Here is a 13,084-nt window from a genome sequence, read left to right as displayed (position 1 = left end):
GATGTTAATATCTTTGGACAGGCTGCAGCATTTCTGCCTGAACTGAGCAGTACGATTGCACACACTCGCACCAATATACTGCACCCATGCACGTACACACACAATTTGGATCTTGGGTACATGTGGACATGCACAGCCAGAGACAGAACTGGAAGTAACTTCAGCTCTGTGAGTCAACAACTAAGTAGTGCCTAAAGGCAGGTTAGGAGACAGAGTGCTTCCTCTTCTACACTCTCGTATCTAGTGGAGCAAACTAAAGCTGTAAACTGTAAAGGTCATATAAAAACCATATGACGTGACAAGGAAAAAACAATGGGAGCAATAAGCATACTTAAAGACAGAAATGAGTGACAAAGGTTAGTGTGAGAAGAAACTCAATGCCCTGTTTGATTTTGACTTCCTTAATCTTTTCTCTTTCTGCCTCATTTACTCATGAAATGGTGAGAATGTCATTTTGTTAATAAAAAAGCATCTGGTGGAAGTGTTGTGTGGACTGGACTCTGATTAAGACAGACTGTTCTTTTAAGGCCAGTGCTGAACGCACGGGAAGTGTGGAAGGGCTTATAGCGTGCCCGCGAACTTAAGCTCCTCTCCCTCTACAACTAATGACTTCATTTTTCAGTGCGGAGGCACAGAAGGCCGGCTGAGGCACTTCATCACTGCCACACATTGAGGACTCAAGACAGGTTGATACTGAAGCTGGATGGACAGACTCTCAGAGCTACAGTCACAAGCCATTCCCTTTTCTTTTATCTAATCACAGGGAGTGTGCGAACAAGCTAATGCTGTGCCGTCTCACGCTTTTGTGCATTTGAGCTGCTCCTGGTAGTCTTTGACTGGTTAATAGGGATGTGCTTGTGTTCTGGAGTGCCGTGTGCTGGTAAACAAGCCGTGGATGTGTGCGGCTCTCGGGTGACAGAACAGGTGGCAGGACAGCAGGAGGCATCATCTCTGAATCTATTATACAGTAAATCAGCGCTTGATATTCCATGACAGTAATCTCTCATCTACACACGCTCACCTGCAGAAGATGGTAAGGAGAAAAGCTCTCATCTTTAAAAAGGGTGTTTAAAATGACATTCAGGCAGACAGCAGCAACACACAACTGGTGAAAAGACAGGAATATGTGATATATGAATCACTCTGTGAATAACAGACAGTTCATTTAGATGTGAAATGAAATGTAGCTTAATGTGCGTGTATTTGTGTGCTTACGGAGAAATTTACATTCATGCATCCCACAGATTCAACAAAAGCACAAGCAAGAACTCACATGCACTTATGGAACATTAAATTTAAAGGACTTAATTATTAAATGACAAGAGAAAAATGAAGCAACCCGCATCTTAAGTAAAAAAATGTGCCGTTTATGTTAATTTGCATAGCTCTTTGGCTACAAAGAGAGCAGGGTTGTGGGTTTGGAGATGCACTTAGGGGAGAACTATGGATAACGCCATACGTGCTGTAGACTGTGTAAAAAAGATAGACGCTGCCACTGTGAGGTCTTGATTTGAAGCCTTGAGCTGAAGAATCACTATTTTTGTGTTTTGAAAGCAGATGTTATAAAAAAGGTGGATCAGACTGAGAAATACAGGGGTTAGGGTTAGACCACACTAAAGTATACTCTGCTTTATTGTGACCACTAATTACAAATCATATCCCATCATATGATATTTAACAGGACTTGAATCTAGTAGTTGGGATCATAACCTAAGCGGTACGATTATTTTCTTGTAGGACTGGAGTTCTTTTTGCTCCCAGAGAATCCACACCCTGTGGATCATTAAAATTCCCCATCAGCTTCTCTTCTCTCTCATATACAGTCTGTGGCTTATTCTGGAAGTCCTGTCTTGGCCTACAAGAGATCCACGAGCCCTCCCCATAAATGTCACAACATGCACACATCCCAACATTAAAGGCAGGCTCATTCACAGCAAGGTTAAATGAAATGATAACATCTGAAAATCAGAGCAAAAGGACCCTCCCATTCCAAATTAAATTCTTCACCAGATGTAGAGCCTGGCCCACATCTGTCGTTACGTTAAACTGGAGCCTCCTCATTATATTAATGCATCATTCCTTTTTTCCCGGGGAGATGGGATGGGCAGAGAATCTGTTTTCTTTCAAGTTAAAACAACTAAATTATTTAATTGTGTGATAAAAAGAAAAAGTCAGAGCAGAAAGGGAGACTTGTCATTGAGCCGATAAGGCGCACAGCTAATTGTGTGCGAGTCCTCTGCAGGGACTGAAGGTTATCTCTAGCTGCTGTATTAATGCTGGCACTGACCTCTTCTGCTATTATTGCAAAGGCGTATAAGACTGTCACATCCCGACAAACACTGTCTGTAATTAGTCATGTGCTAAGTGAAGTTGTTTAGCCGCAAGCACAAAGCGCCGCCATCAATTATTTCAAATCCCAAACAGATTAACACACACTTGGACATTCAATACTCTGCTCCAGAGCCTGTGACTCGTGCCATTTCTTTAGAAAGAGAAGAAAGAAGGCTGCACTGCTGTGTCCTTAACTTCTGTCAGTGGTTTTCCTGTGCTGTCTGCTTGATTGGACCTTGCCGCTGGGGAGGCCTCTGCTGTGTCTATACTGCAGCCTGTCTTCTGCTAACATTATGCAACATGGCATTCTCCAGTCCTCTAGTCTTATAGTATACGACAGCGTATCACTTGTAAACATCGGTGCCAAGGTTGCACATCTAATCTTGGACACTTTTAAACCCGATCCTTCCTTGCCGCCAGAGATTCTACGCGGCGCGGAGAACAACAAAGGACGGGCCGCTCATCCGAGGCGCAGAACAAAGAAGCGCCGAGGGAAACGCGCTGGCATTAGGAATAGACTGAGACAGCAGGCACATCGCGCACCACTGCCCAGCATCCTACTGGCCAATGTACAATCCATGGAGGACAAGCTCGATGACCTAAGAGCAAGGGTCACCTTCCAACGTGACATGAGGGACTGCAACATTCTGTGCTTCACGGAGACATGGCTGACCCCCACCGTGCCGGACCAGGCTGTAACTCCGTCGGATTCATTCTTTGTGCTCCGCGCGGACAGAACGGCAGAGTCAAACAAAACCAAAGGTGGAGGAATGTGTTTCATGGTAAACAGAAAGTGGTGTGATGCCAGGAGCATTTCTACTCTTTCCAGCGGCTGCTCGCCACATCTGGAGTTCCTGAGCATTAAGTGCCGCCCTTTCTATCTGCCCCGTGAGTTCACCTCAGTCATCGCCACGGTGGTCTACATCCCACCCCAAGCGGACACAGGTATGGCTTTGTCCGAATTACATGATGTGCTGAGCTCGCTTCAAAACAAGGACCCGGGCGCAGCCCTCATTGTAGCAGGAGACTTTAATAAAGCGAACCTCAGACAAGTCATGCCAAACTTTTACCAGCATGTCTCGTGTCCAACGAGAGGGGATCGTATTTTGGATCACTGCTACACGCCATACAAGCAGGGCTACAAAGCTGTCTCACACCCGGCTTTTGGGAAGTCTGACCACAACGCCATCTTCCTCATTCCCCAGTATAAACAAAACATACGGCGGGAAGACGTGACCACGAGGGAGGTAAAACGGTGGACTGCCCAATCAGAAGCTACGCTACAGGACGCACTCAACGACGGCGACTGGGACATGTTCAGAGCATGCGCAGTCGACATCATCGAGTTTACGGAAGTAGCAGTACATCGCGGAGCATGACGTCCGAGCGGCATTAAGGAGTTTCAACTCCTCACTGCAGGCATGTCATGTGCCTGCCTGCTTCAAGTCCTCTACCATAATCCCTGTCCCCAAGAAACCTAGGATCACTGGACTAAATGACTACAGACCCGTGGCTCTGACATCTGTGGTCATGAAGTCTTTTGAGCGCCTGGTTCTCTCCTATCTCAAGACCCTCACGGCCCCCCTCCTGGACCCCCTGCAGTTTGCATACAGAGCCAACAGGTCTGTAGATGACGCCATCAACATGGCCCTACACTTCATCCTGCAGCATCTGGACTCCCCAGGAACCTACGCCAGGATCCTGTTTGTGGACTTCAGCTCTGCCTTCAATACCATCCTTCCAGACCATCTCCGAGGCAAGCTTTCCCAGATGAATCAGAATCAGAATCAGAATCAGAATACTTTATTGATCCCTGGGGGAAATTATTTTTTGTTACCTTTTTTGTTTACCATTTTTGTTTTGAATGTGCCTGATCCCATCTGCCGGTGGATCACTGACTTCCTGACAGACAGAAAACAGCATGTGAGGCTGGGAAAGAATGTCTCGGACTCCCGGACCATCAGCACCGGCTCCCCTCAGGGCTGTGTTCTTTCTCCCCTGCTCTTCTCCCTGTATACTAACTGCTGCACCTCCACCCACCAGTCTGTCAAGCTAATCAAGTTTGCAGATGACACCACCGTTATTGGACTCATCTCGGACGGGGATGAGTCTGCCTACAGGAGGGAGGTTGAACGTCTGGTGTCCTGGTGCAGCCACAACAACCTGGTGCTGAATGCCCAGGAGACAGTGGAGATTATTGTGGACTTCAGGAAGCACACAGCTCCACTCCCCCCCATCATCCTGACTGACACCCCCATCACCTCTGTGGACTCATTCCGCTTCCTGGGTACCACCATCACCCAGGACCTGAAGTGGGAGCCCACCATCACCTCCATCATTAAGAAAGCCCAGCAGAGGATGTACTTCCTGAGGCAGCTGAAGAAATTCAACCTGCCAACACGGACGATGATGCAATTCTACACTGCAATCATCGAGTCCATCCTCACCTCCTCCATCACCGTGTGGTACGCTGGAGCCACTATCAGGGACAAACAGAGACTGCAGCGTGTTGTGCGCTCTGCTGAGAAGGTGATTGGCTGCAGACTCCCATCTCTGCAGGACCTGTACACCTCCAGGACACTGGGGCGTGCAGCTCGGATCACAGCTGACCCTTCTCACCCTGGACACAGTCTGTTTGACCTGCTCCCCTCAGGCAGGAGGCTCCGGTCCATTCGCACCAGAACCTCTCGCCATAAGAACAGTTTCTTCCCCTCTGCTGTTGAACACATGAACAATAACCGTATGACTGTTCCCACCACTAACACATGACCCTACGCTGTGTTCACTGCATCATTCCATGTTTGGCACTGATCACCACCTGCACTCATGTATATATCATGTATATATCTATCTATCTACTTAGCACTTTTAATTCTTATTCTCATTTTTATTTTCATGTCTATTCAAGCTTAATTTATAACAGTATGTTTGCACTGAAGCACCGCAGCAATTTCCTAATGTTGTAAACCCGCTCAACATTTGGCAATAAAACCCTTTCTGATTCTGATTCTGATTCTGAGAGTGAACACAAGGAAAGCGGCGGGGCCAGACGGCATCACCGGCCGTCTGCTGCGCTGCTGTGCTGACCAGCTAGCAGGTGTGTTCACTTACATCTTCAACGAGTCCCTGGCGAAGTCTGTGGTCCCCACATGCTTCAAAAGATCCACCATCATCCCTGTGCCCAGGAACAGCAAACCCTCATCCCTGAACGATTACCGGCCAGTTGCACTGACCTCGGTAATGAAGGTTTTTGAGAGGCTGCTGAAGAACATCATCTCCTCCTCCATCCCAGACACCACAGATCCGCTGCAGTTCGCCTACCGATCCAACAGATACACAGAGGATCCACGTCTCTAACAGCATCACCATCAACACAGGAGCACCACAGGTCCTCTCGCCACTGCTCTACTCCCTCTACACTTCAGACTGTGTGGCAACCCATGGCTCCAACACCATTGTGAAGTTTGCTGATGACACAGTGGTGTTGGGTGCCATCTCCAACAATGATGAGGCGGCCTACATGGATGAAGTGAAGAATCTGGCATCATGGTGCCAGGACAACCACCTCCAGCTGAACCTCAGCAAGACCAAGGAGCTGGTGGTGGACTTCAGAAGGAGTCAGCACAGAGACTACAAGCCCATTATCATCAATGGAGCTCCAGTGGAGAGGGTGCAGTCCTTCAAGTATCTTGGTGTCCACATCTCCTCAGACCTGACATGGGCTGCCCACATTCAGGCCCAGACCAAAAAGGCTAGGCAGCGCCTGTATCACCTACGACAACTGAGGAAGTTCAGGGTCTCTCCAAAGATCCTCAGGATTTTCTATACAGGCGCTGTGGAGAGCATCCTCACACAGAACATGACATCGTGGTTTGGGAACAGCTGTGTGAAGGACCTAAAAGCTCTCCAGAGAGTGATCCGTACAGCAGAACGCTGCTGCAGGATTGCTCTCCCCCCGCTTCAGGACACCTACACCAGGAGATGCCGGACTAGAGCAGATACTGAAGGACCCGTCCCATCCTGGCAACAAACTGTTCCAACTCCTGCAATCTGGTAGAAGGTTCCGCATCATCCGGGCAAGGACAGAGAGACTCAAGAGGAGCTTCTATCCCCGGGCCCTAAACACACACACCCGCCCTCTCACATCATCTATAATTGACTGAGACAGGACTCTCTTCCAGACACTCTAAACCAAGGCACAATGTACATTCCAAATTCCTTTAATTTTAAAAATGGTTATATTGTCTATCCTGTAAAATAGTCAGATGTCTATTCATATTAATGTACAGAATTCACCTGCTTGCTGCTACTACTGCACATTCACCCAATGTACGGCAAGAACAAGATCCGGGCCATCAACACCTACGCCCTGCCCGTGATCAGGTACCCTGCTGGGGTAATAGGCTGGCCAAAGGAGGAGATAGAAGCCACTGACATAAAGACAAGAAAGCTCCTTACCATGCATGGAGGGTTTCACCCCAAGTCCAGCACCCTGAGGCTGTACGCTAAGCGGAAGGAAGGGGGCCGGGGACTGGTGAGTGTCAGCACCACAGTCCAGGATGAGACAACGAACATCCAAGAATACATTGGGAAGATGGCCCCAACTGACCGAGTGCTCAGTGAATACCTCAGGCAGCAGAAACCCAAGAAAGAGGAGGGAGACGAGGAACCATCATGGAAGGACAGGCCCCTGCACGGTATGTACCACCAGCAGATAGAGGAGGTGGCTGATATCCAGAAATCCTACCAGTGGCTGGACAAAGCTGGACTGAAAGACAGCACAGAGGCACTAATCATGGCAGCACAAGAACAAGCTCTGAGTACAAGATCCATAGAGGCTGGGGTCTATCACACCAGGCAAGACCCCAGGTGCAGGCTGTGTAAAGATGCCCCAGCACATAACAGCAGGGTGCAAGATGCTAGCAGGCAAGGCATACATGGAACGCCATAACCAAGTGGCCGGCATAGTGTACAGGAACATCTGTGCCGAGTATAACCTGGAAGTCCCAAGGTCAAAATGGGAGATGCCCCCAAGGGTGGTGGAGAATGACCGAGCTAAGATCCTGTGGGACTTCCAGATACAGACAGACAAAATGGTGGTGGCTAACCAACCGGACATAGTGGTGGTAGACAAACAGAAGAAGACGGCCGTAGTGATCGATGTAGCGGTTCCGAATGACAGCAATATCAGGAAGAAGGAACACGAGAAGCTGGAGAAATACCAAGGGCTCAGAGAAGAGCTCGAGAGGATGTGGAGGGTGAAGGTAACGGTGGTCCCCGTGGTAATTGGAGCACTAGCTGCGGTGACTCCCAAGCTAGGCGAATGGCTCCAGCAGGCCTCTGGTAGAGGACCCGAACTTGAAGAATAAACCGCCCGCAGGGGCGTGCTGGGTGTTTTTATAAATATATATATATATATATGTATGTATATATATATATATATATATATATATATATATATATATATATATATATATATATATATATATATATATATATATATATATATATATATATATATATATATAAGATAAGATAAGATAGAACTTTATTAATCCCTCGGGTGGGTTCCTCTGGGAAATTCGACTTCCAAAAAGCACAGCAACGACCGAAGTTACAGTTACAGAATTGTTATATATATATATATATATATATATATATATATATATATATATATATATATATATATATATATATATATATATATATATTTATATATAATGTTCTTCCTCTACCCCCCCCCCCCATTTTTTGCACATGTTGAGGAGCGTGTCAGGTTACATTTCACTGTGTGTTATACTTGTATGACTATGCATGTGACAAATAAAGACAAATAATGAACCTTGAATGCAACAAAACAAGCCCACAGCAGAAAACGATATCCACACATGGCTGCTGTGCAAGGTACCGCTCATCACTAAATGCTGGAAGATTGCCATTATTTCCATGCAAACATTGTGATCTCTGAGTTAAATTGTCGCTGGCAACCAGAGATGGGCAGCACTGTAATCCGATTACTTTTTTCAAGTAACTTGACCAACACTGCTGGCAACCCATCCAAGGCTGACTCATCAATGCATGCAGCGGATGGATCACGCACTTAAAGCTCAATTAATAAGGATAACATTCAGAAAGTGGCCACACACTGAAAAAAAAATCTCTTTCTCATTAGGAATGTTATATTAAGCTTATGAGATATTTCAGAGGACACTGCCCAGACTGAAATAATAGTGAAGTTTTTGGGGGTTTTCCAAAGGGGAATTTTTGCCTGTCTGAAAAGCAAATAATATTTGTCCTACCCTCTGCAGCCCCTATGAGTTTCACGCTACTGGGATCTTTCATTATTTTGCCTGTCTGCCTCTTTGAATAGCTTGCAGGTGATGACAGGACATCCCAAAACTACAACGGAAAGACGATGTCTTTACACTAACACCACTGGCTTAATTTTTATAGCACACTGTAATTTTTGTGACCATATTTGCATGTGACTTAAAGGTCACTTGTTACTGGAGAGATTTGAAAAGCACAGAGCAATGAGGACACTGTAATCTTCCTCAAATGAAAACATGAAATACACAAAAATGCTGTATTTCTGACCAATTTTCTGTCATCAAAAGTTTGCCCAGCAGTTTGAATTGCGTTCCAGTTGCATCATTTTTAGGTGAAAATGCGCATTCATTTGGAGATTTTTGAGAAAGGGAGTTAAAGGGAATTGATGATATCAATTCCCTTCACCATACTTTGATCCTTGACTCACAGTTCAAAATGATCCCATTCCTGTCTTATGCTTTCTGCAGATTTTTCTACTTATCCACTGGCTGTAACAAGATGTTTTAGCTAATCTCCTTTTCAGCCAGCTGTCTCCCGACTGGCTGCCCCCCCTCCAAACAGAGGCATTTTATAGCAGGTAGGTAAATCTCTTCAAATTAAAACAAGTGCACCTTTGTAACATGGCATCAACATATATGCAATCGAGAGTTGAGTACTTTCTTTTTCATGGCCTCTGTTATTTTTTTTTTCACTTATGGATTGGTTCCACCAAAGCTGGTGGGAAATGTGGAGCTCCTTCAATATGCAATATGCTTTCTATATCTGACTATAGGAATATTTTTGCAGTTTGTATGCTCCACCAGAGCTCTCTGAACACAGAACATATGTGGGGCCATCTGTATACTATCTTGACAGACCTTTTCATGCAAACATTGCTCTATATTATTAGGACAGAGAAGAATAAACTGAACCAGAACAGGGACAAGATGATAATATTTGTTTCAGTAATAAATTATTAGATATGTCACCTATAACACTGACATGAAATCAATAAGGGAGTAAAATGTATGTTTGGCACTGCTGAATTACTGGCCTCTACAGTGATCCAGCTTCATATTAGAAATCCTTTTAGATTTATCTTCTGCTACCTTCACTTCCTGAGTGTCTAATCTCTGTCTGTTGATAGGTTAATCGGGCTGGCTTTGTAGCTCCAGAGGAAAAACATGCAAACACAATAAGACAGTGGGCTTCAATTTGCATTGTGTATCAGGTACCGGTGTCCGGTGCCATGATGGCACCGGTTCTGACATAAACAGTAGTAACCAGACCGAAAAGCAGCGCACATTTCGGTGCTTTATTTCGGTGCTTTTTTTTCCTGAGCTGTGATACACTTCTAGCCAATCATTTTACGTTTCCAAGGATAGTAGGCGGGTCCAGGTACGTACGTTCTTTTAGAGCAGAGCTACAGATTAAAAATGCCCAAGGCGAAGCGGTCAAAAGTCTGGCTGTACTTCACAGCAAAATATGCAAACTCAGCAGCCTGCAACAAGTTCTTTAAGCTGATACTGTGATACTGTCAAAGGAGGTAACACCTCGAATCCGATGAAACACCTGGCGACGCATAGTTTTTTTTATAGGTTTTCATAGGTTTTTTTAAAAGCCGAGAAATGCGCTGTATTTGATAGCTTGCTGCGAGACCTCACACCGAGCGCATCTACTGCGGGTGTGGTGCCTGTTATCAGACCCGGAGTTAGCAACATCCCCAAAAACACGAAGAGGAGAGTCCTAGCCCCTAGCCCTGCCAGTGTAGCAGAAATGATGACGGATGATGATGGCAGCAGCAGCCGTTCTTCTCTGCGTGAGGAGCTTAATGTTGTTCGTGTGTAATTTACGTTGAGTAGGCTAACCATGTTATTACATTAATGCAGGTAAGGTGAACTAGCAAACATCGTCATAGCTACATGCGGCTGTCTTCTTGTTTGATGGCAGATACTCCCTTCACCCTGGCCAAAAAGGCTAAAATGACCAAAGAAAAAGAGGGAAACGGATAAACATGAGAGGTTTTTGGATAAAGTTTGTGTTTTTTCCATTGTTTAAGCACTGCTTCCAGCCAAGAGTGATGCCATATATGCCCCATAGCTGCAGAAAAGGCTAACATTGTTATCTTTTTACAAAAACCAGCTGAACATGAGAGGTTTTTGGACCAATTTTGTGTTCTCCATTCTTTAAGCACCGACCGGTTTGAGCACCGTTTGAGCACCGGCACCGTTTCAAAAGTACCGATTTGGCACCGGTATCGGATAAAACCTAAACGATACCCATCCCTAGTATCAGGGTTGTTTAAGTACTTTCCATCTCAGTGGTTACAAAAATAAAAGAAATAAAAGAAAAAAAATTCTGAGAGGTGGTACTGGTCTCCTTGGAGCCACTTCCTCTCTAAAAGCCAACACTCTCTAACCCATCACCCCTTTCTCAGAGCATGTCAGCATGTCACTGTATGTTGTACACAATGGCACCAATGATTGGATCTCACTCAGTGGATGCACCTCAGCCATGATTATAGGGTGGCAGTAACAGGGGGCCTGACCTTGACGGAGCAGAGAGTAGCTGCAAAAAAAGACAAAAACACACCCTGGGTGGCTGTCGCCTTCTGGATGCATTTTCTGTGCACATATCTAAGTAAGTGCTGTTTTCCATCATGCTTTCCCTCCTTCTAAAATAATCTGCCCCGTGGCTGGAAGCTTCTGGTTTGTTTTTAGCACTTTGGCACCCAGAGGATGTGTTTAGCTTCCCAAAGGTCAGCTGTCTTGATTCCAGACACGTTGGTTTGCTGTTGGATGCTGGGAAACAAGCGGCCTCAACGTTTTTTACCATTTTCCATTTTTTCTTTTTTAGTCAGAGTAGGATGGAAGGTGGATGCAAAATAGGAAACAGGTTATAAGGCCAGAGGCAGGTGTGTACTGTGGCCCTGTTTTGTTTTCTGAATCTTACATGTGGATACATGTCACTTCTTATTCACTGCCACATACCAAAGCTCATAAAACAGCCTCTCTGATTTGTTTATGTCATGGATAGATACAGCCCACTGTTCAACTGCTGTGAGTGAGAATTTCTGTGAAGTACTTCACTCACTTTTCTGCTGTCGATTTGGAAGTGAAATAAGAGTGTGGATTTTGACTGAAGACCACAGAGATTCTAGCGGGGAGAAAGAGAGGGTGAAGGCACGGGGAGCGGGGAGGGGGGGGGGTGACTGCAGGAGGCTGTTTGATGCAGCTGAAGAATTCCACAGACAGGATTTTGGAACTACAAACATCTCTTCTCTCAGATGCAGAACCCTGCAAAAAGAAATACATGTTTGTGTGTGGGGCTAAGAGCAAGACTTCATAAATCATGTTTAGCAAAGATTTAACACAATACAACTTGTGACAGCGGTGACAACAGCAACAAACTCTGATTTAATGAGTGGCATGCGAGGCATAGCGCGGCGAAATGAGAAGGCAGCTAAAAATCTTTGGCCTCTGGTGGAGAGACATCCTTGGCAACCTCAAAGGCGCAGTGTGACAGAAATAAACCACCGCTATCCCATTTTCAACACAGAGAAACACAGTCTCACTTCAGAGGAAGAAAGAGAAGCCGTCTGTAAGGGTTCATCCCAGGCACCCGGTTCAGCTGTGGGTTGACAATGCGGAGGAATACGAGCCCGACCTCAGCTCAAGGCTTGGACTAGTTTCCCTCCTTTTTGATCCTCGGGGATCAAACCGTGCTTTTTAAAAATTCTCTCCTTGACTGTAACAGTAGGTTTAAGCTACAGCTACAAACTCCACTGTGCTGCCATGTGCAGGAAGAAATTATTCACATAGGAGTGCTTCTGATGTGATTAGCAGGGTTAGCGGCAGGTGACCACAGGCGGGCTCCGGTCTGCGTGCCTGAGTCAGTCTATGCCTGTCAGAACAGCAAACACTACAACACATCTTCAGCACGCTGGCAGAAAAGATTGTGCCATGCAAACATGAGGCTGATTATTAATTCCAGATCATCTTTAATTGCCTCTCTAATCTCTTCAGCATGACAGGGACATGACCTTGGATGCCTCATGCAGCATGTGACTGGTTTACAAAGATCCATATTTTGGCTTTGTAGTCAAAGATACTGTCTGCAACAGCAAAGATGATTTCATGTGTAAAAGTCTAGTGTTTGGGAGTGTTTAAAGCTCGTTGTACAGTGGCCCTGAGAGTTCAGCTGGAACTTTAGATGGAGTACAAGTAAAGTGAGAAAACATCTTCACTAATTTGACCACACAGGTACATCAGCTACAGATTTTTTTTTTTTTTACAGAATATAGAAAAAAAAACAACCAGATACAGAATGTTTAAAATGTAGAGAGCATTTTGCAATGAAAATTTTCCCAGATGCATCAAACCGACATGATAGACACGCTTATCCCTCAGCGGTGTTGAAAAATGTGCTTATGAGAAAATTTTCT

At 45.5% G+C, this 13,084-nt stretch overlaps 1 protein-coding gene across 4 annotated transcripts in view; it reads right to left on the bottom strand.

Annotated features, from left to right (window-relative positions):
• Window positions 1-13,084, bottom strand: part of srrm3 (serine/arginine repetitive matrix 3) — a 146,242-nt gene that overhangs the window by 70,972 nt on the left and 62,186 nt on the right. The window lies entirely within an intron of this gene.

The sequence above is a fragment of the Rhamphochromis sp. 'chilingali' genome (assembly GCF_963969265.1).
Source record: "Rhamphochromis sp. 'chilingali' genome assembly, chromosome: 19".
NCBI classification, from domain to species: domain Eukaryota; kingdom Metazoa; phylum Chordata; class Actinopteri; order Cichliformes; family Cichlidae; genus Rhamphochromis; species Rhamphochromis sp. 'chilingali'.
This window is presented reverse-complemented; position numbering and strand designations above follow the sequence as displayed.